General features: G+C 44.5%; 1 non-coding gene across 1 annotated transcript; it reads right to left on the bottom strand.

Annotated features, from left to right (window-relative positions):
* Positions 1-9,250: 9,250 nt before the first annotated feature.
* TRNAL-CAG (transfer RNA leucine (anticodon CAG)) lies at positions 9,251-9,334 on the bottom strand. The gene has a single exon. It is a non-coding gene; the product is annotated as a tRNA-Leu (tRNA).
* Between the last annotated feature and the right edge of the window lie 15,313 nt (positions 9,335-24,647).

Below are 24,647 nucleotides of genomic sequence, written 5' to 3'. Positions count from 1 at the left end.
TCTGGCTTACCCATAAACCCGTGCAAGGTCATTTGCTCCGGTGCACAATGCGCCAACCGAGCTGTCTGTAAACAATACGTCAGCAGAAGAAGAAAAAAGCGACAGCGTGAGAAAAAGCCACAGATTTGCGGTCGCGTTCTCTTTCTTTTAGGCCCTCTATTTAATATAATATGGAGACTGCCGTTCTTTTTTCGGTGCCGTATTTTTTTGCAGACAGTGGCGTTCCTTTTTTATAGCACCGGCCCCATATCTCCTACCGCAATCCCTGACACTTGTTCGAATGACGAAATGGAAGCCATTGCGTGGATCTTTGGCGACCTTGGCCTTAAAAAGTCAAAGTCACTGATCTCAATGACGTGTTGCTTAAAACAGGTATATAGCGCCACCGCTGCTGCCTGAAGAGGTCTAGGGGCACTTGAAACACCAAGCCTAGATTTGATCTGATTTGACCTTACTCGGCCCAAAGGTCATGATCTTGGAAGCACAAATTTTGACGTGAGTAAATTCACATACAGGTCAATTTATCCTGTCAATTTGGTGTCTCTAGCTATCTTGTTAAATGGAATCTAAAGAGCGGGTCAAATTGACCCCCACTCGAACGAGCGAAAGATATTCGGCTGATCATCCAGCGGCATGCTAAGACCTCATACCAACTTGAACTTGATGCACGCGAACTTGAATAGCTCATGCGCCGCCTATGGGAAAGTCACCCAGACATGTATGGCGTCACATAAACGGCATGCAAACACCCTACCCCATCGGCCGTACCGTGCCCATGATCAAGAAAAGCTTTGCCACTTAAAGGAATGGTCCACGTGAAGACATAGAGGCAAACACCAGATGCAATAAAATAAGATCACTTGTGCCTATCAGTTTTGCTTGGAAGTGCGAAAAATGCTCAAGACAACATAAGCTACCTTTGAAGTAAATATGTTCACCACCGTCACCGTTTGATTGCGTTATGGAACGTCTTTATGACGTCAAAGTGGCTTCCAGGCTGGCCGTCTCAGAATTCCCACTGTAGCGAACGGGCTGATACATTTGTCTTAATTAAGCCCGCCGAGAGATGGCGGTATGTTGCCGCAGCGCGTTTGCGGAACCGAATGTCGTCATGCGCTCGTCTTTCGGTCCTTTCTCTTGATGTTCTTGCATATTTGTCCGTGATTTTATATTGTGCGCTTGCATTGGCATACTTGATTATGGCGCTATGACGATTGATTCGATGCATAGTTTTATGATTGGTGTTGGAAACTTGCACTAAATGCATTAAACTGGTTGAGGGCCAACTAAAATCCGTTGATATAAAAATTGTCACGACACAAGCTAGACGAAAATAATTAGATGATCGTAGTTGTCTGGACCTCGAGCACAACGTGGCTTTAGGCCCTACAAAGGCCAGCGGTGTGAACTGCGCTGCATGGTCTTGGAAAAGGTCTATCTCAGATAAAACCCCCCAGACAACAATGGTACACGCCCTTTAAAGAGGATGTCCGATAGTTGTATGGCGTTTTAAACTGAAATAGCCATCTTGTGGACCTTTTGATGCAGTTCAGGGCCATGTCCTTTTTAAGGCCCCAAATGATCTGGTTCCCGAATTATACGCCTGCAGAAGTGAAAAAGGTTTAGCTGAAGCCTATTTCAAAGTTGCCTCGGCATTAATGACGACATAGAAACATCATGCGATCGCAGTCATACTACGGGCTGCTTTCTGCTTATGGTCAAAACAGCATGGCCGCTGGTACATTCGCAAAAGCGATGATGCGGCACGTATGATACAATGCGCGACAGGTGATTGGCTGTTAGCAAGATTTTGCTGCTGAATGCGTGTCGCGAACGTAAACGTGAGCACTTTCGGGTTGTGCGGCACTCGTCGGGAACGGATCATTTTCCTCATTTCCTGGCTATAGGTCAATGCTATAAAAAACGCCACTGCCTGCAAAAGAGTACGGCACCCAAAAAACGGACACTCTCCCGAAAGTTAAAAAAAAAGAAGACGCGACAGCAAAGCTGTCTTTTCTCCCTTGCCGGCATTTTTTTCTTCTACTGACGCAATTCTTACATCCAGAACGGTTGGCGCCTTGTGCACCGAGCACAAAACCTTGCACGGGTTTATGGGTTAGCAAGGCATTATGAAATTGGGGAAACATTACAACAATTTTAAATATGCATTCCACTAAATATTTCACACATCTTGTACCACAACTTAAAATCTTGAACAAAAAATTGTGTTCTTCAAGTACAATCTCCTGAGCCGCATTACCGTGAACCCCCGTTGGGACTTTGTTTCGAAGGGAGGTCACGATGAAGTGCGGTGTTATGACTGAAAACCTGGGCGGAAATTGCGAAAAAACCTGCAAGTTGATATTTCCGCAAGCTGTGCAAGTGTGAGATTACTTTTTGGACAAAATAGTGTGAATCGGGGGCCTGAAATGTATGTGATCACTGGTGGTGTGTTCCAGTGGCTTGTATCGATCTTGATGTGATGGGGAGTGCGCGTGCGAGGTTTGTACTTCTGAGAGAGAACATTGTTTTGGTATTCTTGACGTTTACTGACTCCCAATAAAATGTGATATATTGATACCTGCCTCTACCTTCTTTGTGTTTAAACATGGCAAAGCAATGCTGGTAATCTAAGAGAAGCAGTAGCACCTATGTTGCAGAGATGTACAAAGGCAAGCTGGTACCTCATTATGATCTTGCCAACATTTTGAACCTATTAACATATTAGGGCATGTAATTAACTCATTACTCGTCATTATATCAGCAATTCATTTTGGCAGTAGGCGCTGGTGCGTGCAGCTCATTAACACACATGCTCAGTATGGGCTCACGTTATTCGGCTTTGCAACATTGTCTTTTCATAAACAATTCTGAAAATATAGAGCTGTATTTTTACTGATGCGCACTGTGCTGTCTTCACAAATGTTGTGCGCAGGCAAGCATTGCTCGTGAGTCATCAATGTCATAGTCATTGCAACTTGCGTGGGATGCTGTGTGCTGCGAAAAGTGGAAAAGTATCGCTGCTGGTGTCTTGGATAGCATTTTATAATATTTCTATCTTGAGCCTTGTGCGCACTGGCAGCTTCATCACTTCCTTGCACTTTGCCCACTCAACCATAACTTCACGCACTTGTCATGTTTCCAGCCTGGTGCAGGGTTAGCACGTTTGCAGTGTCATGCAACCGCACGTAACAATTTTCCTGTTATTTTTAGTAAAGCAGCCTGATGGCTGCAGCATGTTGCATGACTGTGAAAGTGGAAGATGTGACTGCATCTTTCTCACCTACGTTTTGTGGATTCCCAAAACAGGCTGAGGAAGTGAGGGCAGTTATTGGTTGTCTGCTTTGCTAAAAGTGATTTGTATGTTGCAGCATGTGTTTTTGGTCAGTCATATGTCAGATAGGGAGTCAATACAAGAGAGGACACTTGACCCATCTTTTTATGATGGAATTTATTATGAAAGCAGCATGGGTTGCAGTGCGGAAACCATACCATTGTTCAGTATGTCATGCACTGAGGTAGTGCCACAGCTGTTAACCAGTGCCATTGCACGATGTATCACATTGGTTGACTACTCAATGTTAAACCCATGAGACAGCAGCTTTTGATTTATGAATGACTGGTAACAACTGATCTAACAATGCCAAAGGACTATCAACAGCAAGAATGTCATTGCAACGCAGTGGTTATATCCGGATTAACTGTTAATTTCATAAATAATTCCAAGCAAAAAAAAAGGTTGCCCAACCGTACCATCTTTACCATAGCAATGACAATGTCTCGACAATCAATTCATAGCAACGTTAAAAGATTATCTATTTTCGCATGGCACCGCATTTCCAGTTACGATTAATAAAGAAACTAACCAACGTGCGCATCACATGATATCAATGTCAGGGCTACCGCACCGCAGGCAACGATGAGTCGACAATAAAGTATTGAGAAAATCAACAGCCCAGCAGGAACAGCAGCAGCACAGCATATCGTGCTTTGATATTAATAATCTGCCATAAAGGCTGGCGATCGCTACCTTGCGTATGTAAACCGGTCCACCAAAGCTTTTCTTACGGCTAGCACCAATACGAAAAATCCACAAATAAGCCACCCACCAATACGCCACCCGACACAGCCCCCGCGACGAGAATGGCCGGCTGGCGTCAGCTTTCGTGTGTTTGGAGGTATTCCTTAAGTCTGACTGCCAGATGCTGCCAGGTATGGCTGTCGTCACAAAAACATTCCATGACGCCATCAAACAATGACGTAATGGGGCGCATTTTTACAGGCGCTGAGCATTTTCTACTTAGCGTCGTTTTTTTACATTGAAAGCTTACCAACAGTTACAAGTAAGCTTTTACCACTATATATGATGCCCACCTCAATATCTTCAAATGTGAAACATTCCCTTAAGCATGCATATGTGAGGTCATGCGGCATTAGGCGTGGCATTGACAAAGGAAAGCTTGCTAACATTCAGCTTTCGGTACTGATCGCCTTCCTCCAACGCCAACTGCGTTTCGCCATGCATGGACGTCGGCTCACTAGCAGAGACGTTTAGTCGATTACCTAGATCTGACGGACAGAAGGCTGATAGCGTTTAGTCGATTACCTAGATCTGACGGACAGAAGGCTGATAATCGAATAAGCTACGAACGGTGCCGCAACCAAAAATGCTAATGCAAGCAAGGAAGACGCCATAACAGAGAAACGTAGGAGAGCACCACGAGAGGAGGCCAAGCACACACATACACACATGCACACAGGCACGCACGCACCCACGCACGCGCGAAAACACACACGCACGCGCATACACACGCACACACACACACACGCGCACACGCACACGCACACATTCATTTCATACGCATAAAGCAACAACGCCACCTTGCAGCACGTAGAGGTAGCACCAATGAATCAAGCCGGCCGCTACAGTGGCAGCTCTGACTCGGCAACTCTAGTAGCGACTCCAGTGCCATGAAAACGCTCCATGACATAAGCAAACGATAGCGCTATGAGGGCCATATTTATTTACGGGTGAAAGTTTTCTTTTAAAGCAGTCCTTTGCACTTAAAAGCATGTCGATAGTTACAAGAAATCTTTTTATCATAACTGATGCTTTTCCCAATTTTTTGAAAGGTTGAGCAGTCCCTTTTACTGTAGTTAAGTGTGAAATGACACATTAATTGTGCTTGTGCGTAAATATCCAAGCACTGGATTGCACATAGATATTGAGGAGTGTGAGTGATGTTTTTGGCAGAAACAGATGATTCGAACATTATGACAGAATGGTGCGCGTGCATTTTGGATTGCGGAAAAACTTACATCGCGTGTCAAAATCCAAGTGAGATTCAGGCTTTTGCTGACCATTGCCAAGGACGTAATAAGTAAGTCTCCAAGAGTCGGATGTTGCAGACACTCACACCGACTCGGGGCAACCATTTACACTGACTGCTGGATTAGCGATTCAGAAAGTGGTTTGGTGGTTGACAGTATGGTTACGTTACATTGAGTGGGAAATTAATTGCTAATTTACATCGATTAACAGTTTGATACCCAGCTAAGGCTCAAGAGCCAACAAATCCTGGTATTTCGAGCACAGAGGCCTGCTATGCAGTTCATAAGCGTTTGGCGTACGGGGTCTATACATCTGATATGCGTACTATCTATGTGTGGTACACACCCTCATGCACACGGATTGATGTCCACAAAGACTTGGTATATGTAACGCCCATGGAGGCCTAGTATTCTGCCCAAGGCCCAGGTAGAACAGACTGTAGGAAGTTGCCGCCTCTGGGGCGCATGCTCGAAGTACCGGCCTTTATCGGGTGCTGAGCCTTCCAGACACAGTTTCAGCATCTTAAAGCTCCATTGCTTGAAAACAATATGCTGCGTCTTTGTCTGCCTTGTGCCCATGTCGAAGGAAAGAATGTGAACATCTTGATCGGGTTCACCACCATTTGCACAAGTAAAGAAGTCAACATGTAAGCAATTTTAGACCAATTCTCTCAATATATTTTGTAGCTGGTATTTTTCGATTAGCATAACTTAAGATTATCGCCGCAAACGCCCTTGTTTAATTCGTTGTGTTATATTTTTCGGTTTGTTCCGATGTTTTGCAACACAATTCCCAACGTGCCGAGGTGTGTATCACAAATACGCTATCCTATATCAGTGCTTTAGTGACCGCATCCTTATCATGTTTTGTTCGGATGTGTCGACCACCGAACCCTTCAACAATCCATCAATGATGATCTGTGTCGACATTTTACATGAACATATACTGCGCATCAATATTTTGCGATGCTGATATTTTGTGGGCCACTTTTTTGTCTTGTGAGCCGGGGGCATTTGCTTCTCGGCAAAGTCTCGAACTCTCCAAGCATTTCGCCAGGCTCTTTTGATGACTCAAGTGACACATCTGAGACAGCCGCACCGGCCGGTAGGGAAGGGATTGAGTTTCCCCAAGATCTTCAACTTCCAGCGTCGTATGAGGAAAAAAACTGTTTTGAAGGTATCCGTCAAATCATGAAGATTGCACAACCAAATTTTCACCTTAGGCAAAATGTGAGGTCACCAGAAGTCACGAAAGGTCAAAAACGTTTGTTCAATTAGATGCGCCTAAAAGCTATGTTTGCACGTCAAGACGGATACCGGGAACACAAAAATAAGCGTTAAGACTCTGGGGAGTCCATTCCGAGTAGTTCTGTTCCCCAACATGAGTCAGGCCAGATCAGATCACCGTTCAAAATGGGTCCACCAGTAGCGTACAAGAGTGATACTTATTCACAATGTGCTTGTCAGTAAGTTTATTTCATTAGCTGCAGCTGTGCGGCAAAAGCACTCAAGACAATAAACATTTTAGGGTGACCCAGACGTCATGTCAGGTCGGCTTATGTCAATTCATAACCAATCAAAATTAAAAATTGAAGTGCTTACCGGATTTACATGACTAGTTATGTGGGCAGGAATAGCGTATTATACACCTATATACTATATATGTATAACATACTTTATATCCACATACTATATATCTATATTATTCATTTACTACTATAGTTGTTGTGTATATTATACATGGCCCTTTCGACACTGGGTTATGCATTTGTAACCAAATGAGAACATGTACGTTGGTGCTTGAAATTAGAAATCATCAGCTTTACAAACATGATAACGGGGTGGCTACAACTGTCGCACTCGTTCATCTAGCATCCCTACCGCTGGCAACATAGGTCATTGACTTTGGATGACCTCATTTGACCTTGCATGTCTCTACATTACCAATTCTGACTTTCTTATGCATTAGAGTGTTATCAGAATAGGTCTTCAATGAAGTATTCGAATTCGCGTCCAAAGTTACTTGTCAAAACTCCTTATTTTGGGGCTCAACATGTGCTTTGCTGAAGATACCCATAGAAATTTGTCATGACCTTTGACCAAGTTCATGTGCTGCATGGTTATATGATATTTGTGTATGTAAGTTGATAATCTTTTTCTCTCGTACAACACCACAACTGTTCACAAATATGTACAAATTTGCATGATTTACAAAAAATAATCAAAATTGACCTGACCTCAGATCACCGCACTCGTGTGTCCCAAAAACCCGAAATAAGCAACATGTAAATGCTGTGATGTTCTTTTGCTATAACAAGCTTGAATAATGGCAAATGATGTACAAAAAAATTGTGTGTGGTCAAAAATGCTAAAAGGTTGACCATTTTTGACTAGACCTAAGTCCCTGATCTTTGTAAATCAAAACTCCATGCATTAACACTTGATGCTTATATATATATATATATATATATATATATATATATATATATATATATATATATCAGATAGCCAAGCAGGTATTACAATTCCATTTTGCTGCAAGCCTTCATTTTTGACTTATACTCAAAAAACTGTAGGGGAGAAGTCAACATTCCCCCCGGCCTGGCGTGGCCTTAATCGGTACTTCCAAGGGTATTGGGTATTGACCCTTCCAGTATCGATCATATTTCACGCTTTTGGAACCAGCGGGTGGCAGTGCTTCTTTTCTTCCACCGAGCAACAAGTTTTGATTATATAAATCTTGCATGATCGAAAAGAATGTTCAATCGTCAACGAATGAAAATTTGGCTTTTAAAATCCACCTGTGGATGTAGCTCTATGTTCCAGGTCAGTTATTTCCACACAAGCATCGGCGTAAAAGCATGACATTCCAACCATTCCAGTATTTATTGAACAGCACTCGGGCAAGAACACACACTTCACTAAAACATCCTACAAGACAAAGAGGACTTTAGTACTGAGCTGGCGTGAATGTCACCACTGTTGTTCATTAACCATCGATCGACGCCCACCCACTGACCTTAGCGGAGCCAGCCGAGCGGCAGCCAACGCCAGCGAAATAATGAAATAACAGTCAGAGACACATTTTGTCTAGCGCTTGGTAAGGAAAGTGTGCGACATGTTTTTCCAAGCAAAGCAATACAATCTGGGTTATGGGGATGTACAAACCATCATCGGAGGATGAAATCGGCCCCACAAAGCAAGGTAATGCAACATGTTTTATACAGCCAGCTGTGAATCACATTATTCACATACATTGACAGTTTTGGTAAAAAATACAGAAGTTTTTGACAAGTGAAAGCTGCCCATACCTTGGGATTAAATGAATTTATCACATTTGGAGTTATTGAAACAGGCATCAGACATGAGGCTTAGAGCTGACTTGCATTTGTTGGTATGCTTTTAAAACATTTATGACACAATCATCTTGGCGAATGAGCGTACGACGAACGATTACGTAACACAAACGGTGCAAAAAGCAACCTAGTTGAAAAGTGATACTTTCTTTGTGGTCACCAGGGAGTCCATTGTAATCTCTAACGCCAAGTCGTCTTCTTCAAATATAAATTTTGAATTTGGACCGATTTGGAGTGATTTTGAGAAAATAGGCATTATCGATCATATTGGACGCGATATGCGATCTAACGATAAGTGAAAAATGGAAAAGTAGCATAAGGTCCACTTTTTCATTTTATCAACAAGGAGTGAAAATGAAACCCGAATACCCATCACCAGCAATGGCGTCAATAAATTTTCAGCAGACTTGGGTCTCAGCTTTTCCGGCCCGATGATTGTCATTATATCAGGAGCAATCCATGAACATCACATAAACATCGGTGCGTCTTGTTAGATGTGGTCGATAAACCATGCACGGCATTACACAGGGTATTGGAAGACATAATTTGGAATGCATAAATTTTGTCAGAAGTGGGATTCGAACCCACGCCCGGAGAACCGGACTGCGACCTGAACGCAGCGCCTTGGACCGCTCGGCCATCCTGACGCCGCTGGACCACCGCGGGTGAGAAATCGGCCTAGGTGTCTGCTATGGCTTTGTATTGCTGTGACACAACTTGATTATAGTCTAATACAACATGGTAGTGGCACCATCATTGGGCGGGTTAAGTGGCGTCAACAGCATAACCGACAGCACAATCGTAAGTGCAAAAGGCCGTTCTAGATCACACAATTTCACTATTCAGTAAATATTCCCCTGAATGCGTCATCGCTAGTTTAGGCCATGTGACGATTTTATGAGATCAGAGTCGCTGCCAGACTGACGGTGTCCGAATTGCCACTGTAGGGGACGGGCTGGCTCACTTGTGGCTGCCTCACTTTTGGCCAGTAGCAGGGTGGCGTTGCTGGTCTATCCGTACGTGTCTATGTTTCGAGCGTCATGTTCCTGTGTTTTGCCCTTTCACGCGATCATCTTGCACATCTGTTCATGCCTTTTTTTATTTGCATCTGCACTCCTGGTTACAGCGCTTTTCTCAAGTATTAAAGGGAATTAAGATTAAGATCCTCACACTAATTATGGCACTGACATCGCTAAGTAACTTATGTAATAAATGAATTTTCGGTCACAGACGTTAGTCATGGAATCAGAAAGTTCAGATATACGGCGGAAACCAGGTGGCAGCTAGTGTTGCCAGCCACCGGTTTTGGCCCGGCATACACGTTGTCAAATGGCACGCGTTTCCCTCACTTTGACCGAACGAATCGCAATATAGGACAGGTGATAAAGTACAATAACTTCGTACAATTAAAAGCTACATTATTTTCCAGTCAAAATTTTCGTTCTAGTAGGGGTTTAAGTTTGCATATATGATTTATTCACAAATTTTACGATGGGATGATTTTTAGATTTTTAGCCAAATTTTGACATCCAGAGATTTTCATTACGCCGAATCTTATCCTTTTGGTGTGCAGAAAGAAACTGATCGCCAAAGGCCAGTCTCAGGAGCTTTGCTTTTTGCGTCTAAGGCGTGTTCGTAAAACCATAGCCGAATGGGTCTGCTCGATTCGCCAACATGCGATATACTTTCACGCATACCCTCACATGTCGAACACGTTACACAATGCACCACCGCAAAACGAGAAGCGAGATCGGTTTTATCTTTACATTCGAAGCTTCATCCACATGCGGTAACATAAGATAGCCGTCCAGGTCTTGTTGGTGCTGATTTTGTCCCTGCTGATGTTGACAGTGTTGTTGTTGGTGTTGATGGTGATATTGCAGTTGTTTTTCGGCGTTGTTTATCCAGTCGATGTAAAAGTGTGGCTTCTTATTGAAGGCGACGCATAAGTTACCTGGAGCAGCCGTTTTCTTCGAAAAGGTTTTGCATTTTTGACATGAACGGTCCTTTGCAGTGGCATTTGAAGACACTTGCAGGGCTCGTCAAAATTCTGAATGGATGACGACCTTTTTGTCTACATGGATGGCTGATGGGCTAATTGATTGGCACTTTGGATTTGAACTTGTTGGACTCTGTAAGCACGGTTCGTGACCAAAAGCTCATAAAAATATAACCTACTTAACGAATATTACGTCTACAATTATTGTAAGGAGGTCATTTTAATTCTCCTTTAATACTTGCCATGCCTTACATTGTACTTGCACTGTACAGCAGCTACTATTACAGCTACAGCTATTACAGCTATTACAGCTAATACAGCTATTACAGCTATTACAGCTATTCTTAGCTTACTCAGCTTGCGGTCTCATGTCCGTCGTGACTAGCACCGTCCAAATGTTTGTATTATGTATCACAGCAGGCAGTTCGTGATTGGGGCTTCCATTCAACGCGTTCAACTGCTTGAAAGCCAACTGCGGCCCGCTGATGCGACGATTCGTCCTGACGCACTTCAGGCACGAATAAGTCAATCGTGATGTTTTTTGCCTTGAACGCCGTATGGTTATTGAGGAGGCGGAATTCGTGTGGCCTTTCCAAAAGCTTGCTTGTGACTGGCAACACGAAAGGATTTGGAGGATTTGTGACGCAAGAGGATTTAAAGTCTTAAAAAGGACATAACTGAGCTGCGGGTGGAATCTTGCAACTGTCTATGTCACCTCAAAACTCTACACAAATGTGTAACAGTCCCTAAAAAGCAATTTTCATCATTTAAAGATATTAAAGGAAGCATTATATGTGATAACATAAGCTCACTTATTACTGTCGGTATGCTTCTAAGAGAAAAAGGCTGCTCTGGACAACATCATTTCTGTAGCAAGCAATTGCGCTCCTCAATACGTGAATATTTGATTGCGTGATGAAACGTCTGTTTGACAATGAGGCGCTACCAAACTAGCCGTGCAAAACTGCCATCCTTGCACTAATTTGTAGTACTTCAAACTCGCCGAGAGGTAGCATTGTTGCGCCCGAAGTGCTCGCTGAGCCAAATATCGTTGTGAGGTCTTGTTTTGGCCCATTCTCGAGGTGTTCTTGCGTATCTATCCCGAGGTTTAAGAAGTTTGTTCGCATTTACATGGTCGGTTATGGCGCCACTCTTATGTTATTCCATAACAAGCCTGATTTTCGTAACAACTAGCAGTTAAGTCCAATTTCATATATTACATAGCAGAAAACGTGACTTGTAATTGAAACTTTTACGGATTGCTCGACACTGAATAGAAGCCAATCAACGTCCACTATGTCGGAGATTTGTCATCATGGACGCCAGATCTGAACGGCTCGACGATGATGTTCTTCCTGGCATTGACCGCCGCATGGTCTATGGGCTGACAGAATTTGAATGGCGCTGATGCGGTGTTATGCATGCCTAGATGGCATTGAAGTGGTTTGCGCGAAACTGCTGGAAAGCAAAACACGATACACGAAACGAAACGCTGTTCTTGAGCTTTGAGCTCTTGGCTTTGAGCTCCAAAAGGGGTATAGTGTCCATACCTCACTGGATTTTCACCTGAGTGTATTTTGACTAAACATATTCGCGCATGGGAGCCCGGGCCACAGGGCGCCTGCCAAGCAGCCGACACGCCGCGGAACCAATCACCGCCCGGGTCACAGCGCCCCGGCACCGCGACCTCTGACCGCCGAGCGGTCAGGACGCGCCGCGCGACCGGGACAGGGCGGCCAACACAAGCAACGTTGTTGCATACGACTAATACCTATTGTTCCCGCGCCCCTCCCGGACACTTAGGCTTTGGGAAAGAAGATTTTACGTGAGACATGTTAAGCTTATTGTTGTTCTTCTAAGCTGTCCGCATGCGCAGAAAACAGGTGGATCCATTATTATAAAAACGCAGCGACAAGACAAGACATCATTCTGTGCATCTCACAGCCCTGAACTTCTCAAGACCTCAACCGTTCTAGTTGATGAGTTACATGCCCGCAAAAATGTACAGACTATTCCAAAAAACTATTTCAACGCTACCCAGGTATTCATGGCGTCATAACAGCGCTATTCAAATCCTGCCATTTCATTGACCATGTGGCGATCAAAACTAAGAAAAATATTATAGCTGAGTTGTTCATATCTGGTGTTCGTGAGCACGATTTCCAAATATAGCGGTCTTCATTTGATTCTCCATCAGTGCTGTGCAAGGTACGATGACGTAATCAATCAATGAGGTGCTGAAGAGCATGTTAACGAAACTGAGAAATTGTGTTATCTCGAGAGGTCTTTTTCCACTTGAAGGCATACCCATAGTTATAAGTGAGATTATTTTATCATACCTGATGCTTGCTTTAGTATACTCAAATGTAGAGTGTTTCTTTGAACGTACGGGACTCATCATGGTCGATTATGTGAATGCAATAAGTGACTCGACGTGTGATGCGTGGTAGCTCAAAATCGTTAACATGCACGAGTGATATCTGACGCGTAATGCTCGATGCCTGTTTAATTGCAATCGTTTGCGTCCATACGTGATGCGCGATGCGTGATGCCTGTTTGCTTGAAGTCGCTTGCCTCCGTGAATGATACGTGATGCAAGATTGACGTTGTTTGTGTGTACATGCGTTTTTGAGCATTTTTATTCTTGATAAGATCTGCGTTGTATCATAGTACCGGCTGACAATTGCTCCTTATTTATTCTCCTGAATGTTGGTGACTTGTAAAAACCGTGGCTCGCCGTTAAAAAGCCGAGGAATTGGAAATGATTGGCAGGTTATTTTGAATTTGCTTCTAAAATTCGTTACGATCGAGACATGCAATCCAATTATCAATCCATCTAGCTCTCCATTCTCCCGGTTATTCTGCGAGGAATAAGTCTATTTGTGCTGTTTTGTATGTACATATACATACATATATATATATATATATATATACACGTATATATATATATGTATATATACATAAATATATATATATATGTATATATATAGCTAAGTGGATAAATAAATGAATATATATCTCTATATATGCTTAATGTTCTTCGCACATGCACTTGACATTGTTTGCGTAAATGGTCACAAAATGTCTGATTTACATGCTGCCGTTGAAGATGACACAATCTTACGCCCCATGTATGAAATGAATGTTCCACTAATTTTGTTTATGTGAAATATATATGTCTATCAACGCATAATTTCGATGAATGTTTTATACATCGTACAGGCTTACAGACATAGTTAATTAGCCGCGGCGTTTCTCCGTCGCGATTAACAGCCAACAGTGATGATTGATTTCCCATTCCTGGTTTCGAGCGCCCGACAGGCAAACTATCCCGCGTTACAGCGGGAGGCATCACACTTGTAGTGTGCGGGGCTGGAACGGGTAGCAGACAGGTACGTGCAGGCGGTGCCGTCGCTACATTCGCCACAGAATAGCTTCTTCCACTGACGTCATAGTTGCAAACAGCTCTTGATCACATCGATCGTAGCGTAGCTTGTAATCCTCGCTCTAATCATCAGCCCCCTCCCTGATAAAGGAAGGAAGCTGATGCGACCCCCAACCCTGATGCATTCCGAGGACGCCTTTCCGGCGCGTCGTCCAATCTGAGCCAGGTTTGAGAGCCTCTGATCCATTTATTGCGCGTACACTGACATCATAAACGTGCTCCTAACTTTTCTGGCTTGGGGGCGGCAGTCTTTGTTTTAGAAACATTGCACCACAGCCTACGGCCGGAGAAGGCGGCGGGCAGCAGCCGATGATTCCGCGGCTCGCCCGCGGTGGGCCCATATTGTTACATTAACGGAGAAACACAAAATAAATTGACGCTCAAAACACATCAAAAATTTATATCATTGTACCCAGTTTTGAACAAGAAACACGCCTGCCTAGCGTTGGTGTCACTACAAGGCATTTCCACCTACATATGAGTATGCACAACCGAAGAAGCTCGATTTTTTGGATAATTTGACCTTTTGCCCGGCATAGCGGGGTCAATTAATGACCTAGCAGCCAACCTATTACAGCCATTTGCAGGATATCGCTAAGACCGATTCACTGGTGTATTTTGCTAAGCTCAATCTTTCTTAGTTTGGAAACAACAGGCGACCCAAGGACCCCGTCCCTCTATCAGTCCCCGTTATGAAAAACAGAGAATCAGGGCGAGGGTTTAAACTCTTAAACCCTCAGAACATGTGTGGCGTCATTGCTTGTTTTGAAGCTATCATCGTGGGCAAAATAAGACTCATTCGTCGTGAGCAATAAATCTCAGCAGCTGAAGACCTTTGCTTGCAACGTTCGTCTGAGGAACGGCGCACTTTCGGTTTCATGTTCGCATCACAGCTGCCACCTCGGGTGGAAGCCCTTTCTCAATGACGCCCTGCTCTCTAAAGGCCTCATCACCTTATCCCTGACGACGGAAGGTGATAGACAGTGTACCGATGTACCGCTGCTGTACGCGACAGCTGAGCACGCGTTGCTCACGCTGCCGTCGGCATGATTCAGTCGTATTGTCACGGCACAGTAGCGGCCTTCCTTGAAATTACGAACTAAAGACGTCAGCAAGGAAAATTATTGGCTATGGCCTGATCGTAGCAACACATAAACTCCATGTGAATTGTAAAATACTGTAAAATCTTCGATTTACAGGCTTCATCTGAAAAGCTTTTAACAGAGGCGTTGCCTTGATCTGGTGACTGGGAACTTGTTGCCCACGGTAATGAGTTCACACGTGTTGCGTGAGATCATTGCATGTCAGGCAAGTCGCCATGACCTCTTGATGGATCATCTCAGGCTAAAGCTTTGCACCTTACATTCTAAGCCGTGTTATGTCTCCGCCTATACTGTGGTGAGGGATCAATCATCACTATAAGTATGCACCTTCTACTTCATTCGTCGAAGACTTTCAAGGACTAGGAGCAGCGGAATTATTCAAACCAGTAAAATAACTGAAAACCTGAGGCGAGCAAAGTAGCCAACTTCTCCAGCAGTTCAACTAGTTGGTTTGGATACCGGTGACATACTGGAGACATTTGGTTCGGCTTCATGTCACCAGTATGCTAGAAGTGACAAGGCCAATCTATCCGAAGCATGCTTAGAAGGTGACAACTATTGATTTCACAGCACATACGCCATTAATGATGAGATGTCTCGGATGTGTTCTTTGAGGTACTCGCCCATAACGACCACAACACAGACACACTTAGCCGATATCATTCTCCATGCGCACAAGTGGAGTATCTGGATGCAAAAGTACAGCGAATCGCCGCCAAGCAAACGTGAAACACTTCTAAGCTAACGTTTAAAGGCATCGACACCAGACATAAATAAGCCAGTGTTCCATGACCCTGCTGGTCAGTATCATCACCGAGCACGCTGCGAAGCGTTTGATCGATGAGTAAGCCCAGCTGGCCATAACAACATCGACGTCCGGTCGGATAGATGAGGCGAGCGGTAAAGCGTTTGATCCTGACAGCGGCTGATTGCCATTTCGGCAATTTATTGCCTGACAATTTTCGGCGTGAATTTGACACCAGCTGGCCAGCAATAGCGCTGAAATTAAAATCTGACCAGGGCCAATATCGGCGGCCAGATCGATGAGTGCCGCTCAGCGCGGAAGAAAGGCCCTCTGATCGGACGGAAACGCGGTGATGCGCCGTCATATTTGGGCCCTAATTAAGGCTGACGTTTTGGGTGGGTGACCACGAGCAACAGATGGGAATGGAAAGGTAAAAAGAGAGAGAGAGAGAGAGAGAGAGAGAGAGAGAGAGAGAGAGAGAGGAGAGCAGAGAGAGAGAGAGAGAGAGAGGAGAGAGAGAGAGAGAGAGAGAGAGAGAGAGAGAGAGAGAGAGAGAGGAGAGAGAGAGAAGAGAGAGAGAGAGAGAGAGAGACGAGAGAGAGAGAGAGAGAGAGAGAGAGAGAGAGAGAGAGAGAGAGAGAGAGAGAGAGAGAGAGAGAGAGAGAGAGAGAGAGAGAGAGAGAGAGAGAGAGAGGAGAGAGAGAGAGAGAGAGAGAGAGAGAGAGAGAGGAGAGAGAGAGAGAGAGAGAGAGAGAGAGAGAGAGAGAGAGAGAGAGGAGAGAGTCGAGAGAGAGGAGATGAGGGGAGCATGTTATGTTTGGACCTAAGGAACGTGGTAGCTTAATCCCCCTAATGTGTTTCCAGGAGAAAATTCTGAGCAATACGAGGTAGTGGTGCCAACATTTCTGTTAATAAAGACAGTTGAAAAAGGTATTCTTTGCAGAAAAATCACATTTTCCTCTTAAGGTAACTGACCCTCTAAGTTGAAAGTTGTATCATAGTGTCAACGAAAGCAAGTCATATGGAATCTTTCAAGTAAACTGGTAGAGAATCCTATACCGCTTCGAGATGGCTCCTCCGACGTCAACAAAGTCAAAATTGCAATCACAAATAATGCCATTACACTAGGTCTGGTGTGATGATCAGACCAATGTCAAAATCATAATTTGCTTTCGCTCGAAAACTCGTTTTATGCGATAGTTGTGAAGATGAGATGCTGAAGGTGCTGAAGATGCTAAAGATTAAATCCTCGAAGATGCTGTCTAGCAGGGTAGGTTGGCCTGTATGTGAGTTTACTTATGTCAAAATTTGAGGCTCCTAAGTAATGACCTTGTGGCCAAATAAGATAAAACAGGATCATGTCCAGATTGGTTTCCAAAGTGCGCCAGACCTCCTCATTCACCCGCTGTGGACTAAGATACTTGTTCCAAGCAAAAAGCCAATGATTTTCATTTAAGGTCACGGACTTTTTTGAGCTTGAAAAGGTCATGGTGACTAAACCTTCTACGAGGCTGTTTTGATTTTTTCATTTGAATATTCGTTAAGGATTACGCTACGCTATTCACTCATTGTAATTGCTGGGACGTGAAGCAGAGTTTCTTCACTTCGATTCAAGAGCTCCACAAATTGTCCTCCTCGGTTCGCTAAGCTGATAAAGCAGTGGAATCACAATCAAGAGGACCCTGGTTTGAATCCCAGGAACAATCCCAGGGAGAGAAGTTGGGCTGTGACTCGGAGGTGGCTGAAAGCCAAGCATCAGCCAGTCCTTCTCAGGAATTCGTAACACCTGACGACGGCCGAAGAGATAATCGGCTAAAATGCTGTGTAACTACCACACCAGATGAGAACAATAGTCCAAACTATCGTTTCAACCGTTGCATGGCATCATTGCGTCGCACGACTTTGAGTTAAATTGATCCTGTCCAGGCCTGACATTGACAAATGCCACTTCAACACCCTGTTATTGGAATGGGGCGGAGGAAGGCGCCAGTCCGTTTCACAAGTATGTTAAAGCTAAACGGTGGTGATTACCTCGAGATCGTCGGAGGACATCTTAAATCTTGCGGTATTTTGTAGCACCTGTGACGGTACCAGTGACGCTCCAGGACTGTTAGCCATCGTTTACATGACCTGAGACATTATTTGTCTGGTGCCAGGGACGAGTGATCATCCTATGGGTGACTGTGGGGCATAATGAGACCACTGTGTGTCCTCAGTAAATGAGTCAGAAAATGCGTTACTTTAAAAAATATTGAACGTCAAATTTTATCCTGAGTTAACGGGCAAAAGTCAAAATAGGCATCTGCCGGTCTCCCACAAAACTGACTTGGCTGGGCCAGTCTTCTTAAGATGATAATGTCCTAGTTAGAAAAAGGAACCTGGATCTGAGTTGTGCTGCTGGTTTATTTGTATGTGTAAACACATTCCACCTGCTACATGACATAAAACTTGTTCTATAACTTTTTGGCTAGCTACACTATATTTCATTCCTGTCAGGTGGTAAGCCTGCGATAATACCAAAGTGAGGAATAGTTTCAACGATTTCCCTGTACTGATATCACCGAAAAAGAGAGTGTGACAGAAAAGAACCACCCCCTGCTTTGTATACACAATACTCCCGTCATAAATTTTTCCTGTTCGTTCTGGGTACCAATATCATGTAAACAGTTCTCGCCAAATAATGCCTTAATGGCATGAACAAAGACATCATGTAAACACACGTGACGTGGCTTGCTTTTCGTGGGACTCGAGGCGAGTGGCAAGCTGACAGCAAGTGGCAAGTGACAAGCTGACAAACATGTGACAAGCTGACAGCAAGTGGCAAGTGGCAAGCTGACAAACATGTGACAAACTGACAGCAAGTGGCAAGTGGCAAGCTGACAGCACGCGGCAAGTGGCAAGCTGACAAACATGTCGCAAGCTGACAGCAAGTGGCAAGTGGCAAGCTGACATTAGCCACAGCTTGCGAATTGGGCACTTGCTGTTTCGAAGCAAATGTGACCAGGCCTTATGCAAAATTAGGAATATATGCGATTAAGAGTGGGTTTCACAGTAGGCTACTTTCCAAAACCAGCAACATTTGATCCCATTGTAGCATATTTGCCATGCGATGTATTAGGCTTTAAACATATATTGGGAGGTGTTGTGAGTTCAGGCATTACTGGGGTCCTAATATTGGGTTTGCCATTGTGTAGTGTATTCCCAAAAGTTACATGAATCTGTCCCAAAATGGAGCTTTACCCAGGCGCTATCACAATGTAATACTGTCAAATCCTACCAACTTTCCAGTGCCTGAACAAAGTAAATGGATTTCGTAGTGACGCCGTCTCCATATTGAGGCTTCATGTTAGAATTTACCCATCAGGTGTGAAACCTGCAGTGAACCGAACACCTTTCCGAAATGGAAGACTATATGCTCAGAATGCAGGGATATTCAGCGACATGACCCATTCCCAGCTACATACAGAGCAAAGATTGTTGGACAAACCCCTTTGCAAACTTGAACCCTGCAAACTTTGCACATCTTTACAAAATTTGCGAATGGGCAGACCAACATGCTTGGTCATCATAACCTTTTTCAGATTTCAGTCCTCGCCAGTGAATTAATTCTTCGTATCCACATCACAATCTACGACAAGATGAAAATGATAAATGAGCACTGGCGAAATACATCTCCCTGATGTTACATTCTAGTCTACCCGAACTTGTCACCTCCCTGCAATCCCTCTCGCAAAATGCACACGGGGATATGAGCCCATAGGGTTGCCAATGCCCAATGCTGTGATGACGCATTTTTACGTAACACCGCGTTACTTTTGCCAAGCATTAAGCTATGCACAGAGGCGATAGTGGCATCAATAGTGTTTAAGCCACTATCACTGCAACACGTAGTTCTTGCCACCAACAACATTTTTTTCAGGTTATGCTGACTGATTAATTATTTGCTTATTTGAATTCCCAATAAAAACAAAGCTGATGCCCAAACTCCGCTTAATAATCACATGACTTCATTGAAATGGTGAGTTTATATGACAGTAAACATCATTATCTTGCTTTTAGGAGACAACCCAGTAAGGACGAGGTGCATATTGAACTTGAACTGACATAACCCCCCAAAAACGGAAACAGTGCAATGTGCTCACGAAGTGCCCACGAGCTGCCTACCCACATTGCAGTCCCAAAAAAGTTACGGCCAGGTACGGAACATGCATCCCGTTTTCAGTGTTGCAATGCGCGTAATTTCATTGCATTCAACGTTTCGTGAAAACTTCCTTTCAAATAAAAAAATCCAAAGTTTTCAAAATTTTCAAAAACAAAAAGCAGCATTCTTTCGTGAAATAACATGTCAAACAGAACTCTGAAGCATGAGAGCTTTCACATCACTTTTTATCAAGTGCCAGCGGTTACATTTGTTGCCTGCGCCGTGGACGAGTGGACGCCTTTATACCTCGGCAGTATGAGTGCAAGTAATGGCGCAGACGATTGCGGCTCGCGGAAAAATGGTACCGGCTAGCCCTCTTCCCTTGCGACTGCCGTGAGCTAGATCTGTGCGGGGTGCTTCCAGAGTCATGGACAGACTGGAGGTGCGGAACACTGCGACCTTACATTACCCTGGACGTGCAAAGACAGATTCAGCGACTCACGAAGGCCCTGGTTAGGTTAGCGTAGGTTAGGTTGTTCAGTGTCTTGAACACCGGACACCGAGCACTACCGCGGTATCGAAGAATCATAAGGGTTGACCCTTTTCTGGTTTCGTTAAATTAAACCTATTCTCAGGCAACTCATAGCAACGATTGAATTTTGTCTATATTGTAAGCTGTTAAGTGCATTTGAAAGCAATACGATTACCATAGATAGCAATAGTCCCTCACAAAGCAGAAGTAATAGCCTTATTCCTCGGAGAAAAAAACAGGAGAATGGAAATATCTCCATTCTTTTGGGTTTTCTCCGGAAAATAAAGCTATCTATGTTGTTTTGCGAGGCATCTTTATTCTCTTGTTTTTTCGCAAAATAAAGCTATTACTGCTGTGTTATTTTGGCTTATTTTGCATTAGCTTGACACAAAGCGCTGCCCGGAAACGAAACCTTTGATGTTGATGAGCTGCTCACCTCGCTTGGTTTTGCGACAAGGCAAGGCTTTGTACCAAATAGCTTCTCTCCTTCGGTTGGCATCCTCATGAGTATGACCAAACCAAACATGGCGCTGCGCTATTCAGCTGACTAGCCCCCTCGGGGCTTCCGCGCGCCGCCCGCGAAAGAGAGCCGTCGCATTATCCGAGCGTGCGCCGCTGCGGCGTTCGGGCGTGTTTGCTCGAGCACGGCGCAACGCTCAGGGGCAAGTTAGCGGCCTTTGTCTGCTGGAAGTGCGATTGATCAATCTTTAAGCAAACTTATATCCAATTACTTTGTTTTCTTGCTGAGACGCGTCCGCGGCAGGAACATAGGGCGCACTATCGCAAGAAAATGATGCCCCTGCCAACCTGTCGCCTGAAGTCGTTGTGGGGGGCAAAACCACTAAGAACACGACAGACCCGTAGAGGTACAAGATCAACTAACTGAAGCGAGTGGCGCTAATCGATGATATGCAGCCGCCAATCTCGCGCATGTCGCTTGATAGGAAGATTCTTCAAAACCTCAAGCTGATGTGCCGCTCCTAGGCACAACGACAAATGATACCATCCTTCAGGAATGCACTTTGGGAGAGAACATCGTTTTTGGTGGCTTGTATCCGTCTGTGCGTCCAATAATGATAAATTTGATGCAAACGTAACATGTATGTGATAATGACTATGACTATGCAAAGATAGAGCAACAAAACTATTTTACACTAAAATTGCAGAACTTGTGTCTACCCGCACGTTTAGAAACATCAAACACCGTTGAAATCGACGCACACTTATTTCAATCAGCATTATTATCTGGTTGGACCAGGATCAGCCTGCTGAGGAAGTAATGGGAGGCGGAATCTGCTGTCTTGTTTTGCCGCAAAACCAATAAGAGCCAGGATCCAGTATTTTGTTTTGTATAAATATTCAATGGGAACCAGGATCCAGGACCTCATTATGTTGAAGGAACCGGCCGAAAACAGTTCAAGGTTTTGGTTTGTGGAGAGAGCGAGTTGGAGCCAAGATACAGGGTCTTATTTTGTCGAAAGAGCCAGTGGGAACCAGGAGCCAGTGATGGAAGTTAGGCATACCTCTGGCGTTTAGCCGTAACCACATCAGGCCTGTGAAGCCTTATTGTTCAGTAACTCACGTTCAAACATCTCAACCAGCTATCTTTGACTGCAAGAGGATGCATGGAGGCTGACTGTGGGAGCCTGGAGTAGTTGTAAGCCGCCAACTCCGCCGTGGCCACACACTGGCACTGGCCCACGGGAGGGTGCGAGATGACGAGCTGGAAACTCTGCCTGTGCTGTCTCATAAACGCAGTGGACTTTGAGCCCGTCGAACGGACCAGCAATGCGCCGCACGCGCCGCTGCCGCACTGAACGTGGCTAGAGGCACTTCACCTTCAGAGCGCCTGCGCCGTACTGCACACTCCTACCGAACGTGACGGAACGTTTCATTCAATCTTTTTTACCCTGCGCCGCAGCACCATCCGCGGGTGGCAGTGACGCTCACGTGAGGTAAATGGCTTCGCTGGGCACGGCTTTCGCGAACACTACTGTCAATGGCTTGTTTGTCCTTCGCGCGTGCACTGAGCCTCTGCGTCCAACACGAGTGGTCAACGAGAACTCGGGCTAGCCGTACTGCCGTAAAGATACGGCGAAACAGTTTGTTAAGCACCTTGTGCTTTGTAATAATTCAGGAGCTGGTTGAGGCTTTGAAGACATGAAGTATCCTAAACATTATGATAACTTTAAAAGTCTTATGCTGACGGTAACCGATCTTCAATGTAACAGGAGATACTGGTGAAACACCAAGCGAACGTTTGTTGTATTGTCCGTTTTCACGACGGATTACGGTGCAGCGCTTTTTAAAAAATGTAACCAATTTCTGCGTTTATGTTCTCATTATACACCTTTAATCAGTGATTTTTGGCTATAATTTTTTCAGAGTTTTCCATGCTTGTAAAAACGCATAATTTGATAAAATTGCGGTCAGCTGGCTACAAGTAAGATCATGCTTTTATGGACAGGTACGATACAAGTTTTCGTCGTACCGAAGCTTTTCAAATCTTAATAGAAACATTCAGTGGCAACTCTGACGTGCAAAACAGACTCATTCATTCTTTGTAACGTCCCCGTTCATGCGTATGCGGTACTTACAGAAGCTACCTTCAGTGCTTACAGAGCTTTTAGGGCTTACATACCTTGACATGATCTGAGATGAATGATCCTTGAATTAAATTATCCTCAAAGCCCGCTTTTCTCCACACAGCGCTGATTTAAACAACAATGGTGCAGCCGGCATCCAACACCCTTGAGCGATGCACATTGCTGATTACGAGGCCTATCTTCATAGAATTGGGATGGACTAAAGGCATGGACTGAAAAACATCCATGATGGGTCTCGATGAAAAACAATTATTGTTGATTGGATATACGTGATTTTCCTGTTGCATGCTGAGAGCAATGTTTCACGTTTGAAAATACTGAAAAAGCATCCACTATGATGGAGCAGGCTCAATTATAACTATTGGCATACATTTTAAGTGGAAAAGATTGCTCTAGACAACAAAACTGTTTAATACTGAGCATGCTCTTCAAGCCGCCATGGCTTCATCATGTCATTGTACCTTGCACGACATTGATCGAGAGCCAATTGACGGCCGTTAGGCCTGAAAATTGCGCTCACGAACGCAAGATTTGAACGCCTCGACATTTATATTTTGTCTGGCCTCGTTCGCTGTATGGCTCATGGAATAACAGAAGCTGAATGGCGTTATTATGACGCCATGCATGCCAAGATGACTTTGAAATATTCACCCCGATATCTTTCCCATTTCGCAGGCGTCTAGCTCAGAAACCGGGGGGGCTCAGGTCTTAACGAGAGCAGGATTGTGAACAGCACCGAAAGGTCTTCAAGATGGATATTTCAGTTCAAAACGCCATATAAATGTGGAACACTCCCTTTAATGGAATTGCACGAAAACAATCCTTTCCTTGACGGAGTGCGCAGTATATACTAAAACTTCAAGCAAGCAGTTTTAAAAATTTTAAGGAGTTTTCGTTGCATTTATTCACCATGAAAACGGCTCATGTCAAAACTCTACGTTCCAAGCTGGGCTCACCGTTAGCTGCTCCCAACACTGCGTAGAAAAGAACAGAAATCTGGCGGCAGCAAGGGGTCACCTTCGGTCTTCGCGGGTGTGGGGCCCAGCCCAGCCCAGCACGAGCAGCCAGCGAGTGGCTGTCTAGGCAAGCCCGCATATCACACAGGTACGACGGGACAGTCTACCAGGCGCCTAGAGGTTTAGCATCAGCGTGGAATGGGAGAATAATTTTTACGTTTCCGATCTGTCGGGCAACGTGGCGCAGATATGCGTCGCAGTCTATGACATGAGGAAAGGCCGAATTCACTGTGTTGCCGTGGGCGGGGAGAACCACAACATTACAGTTCATTCCATCTACCAATTTGAACGGGAACGTTGCTACTCTTCATGGGTACTCGCAGAGCACAGCGTGACCACGCGATGTGTTGCAATATTCGATCCCCCAGCCTGA

This window comes from Pollicipes pollicipes, unplaced genomic scaffold (assembly GCF_011947565.3).
Source record: "Pollicipes pollicipes isolate AB1234 unplaced genomic scaffold, Ppol_2.1 Scaffold_2555;HRSCAF=2994_pilon_pilon_pilon, whole genome shotgun sequence".
Taxonomy (NCBI): domain Eukaryota; kingdom Metazoa; phylum Arthropoda; class Thecostraca; order Pollicipedomorpha; family Pollicipedidae; genus Pollicipes; species Pollicipes pollicipes.
The sequence above is the reverse complement of the archived record's forward strand: the minus strand, read 5'-3'. Positions and strand labels throughout refer to the sequence as shown.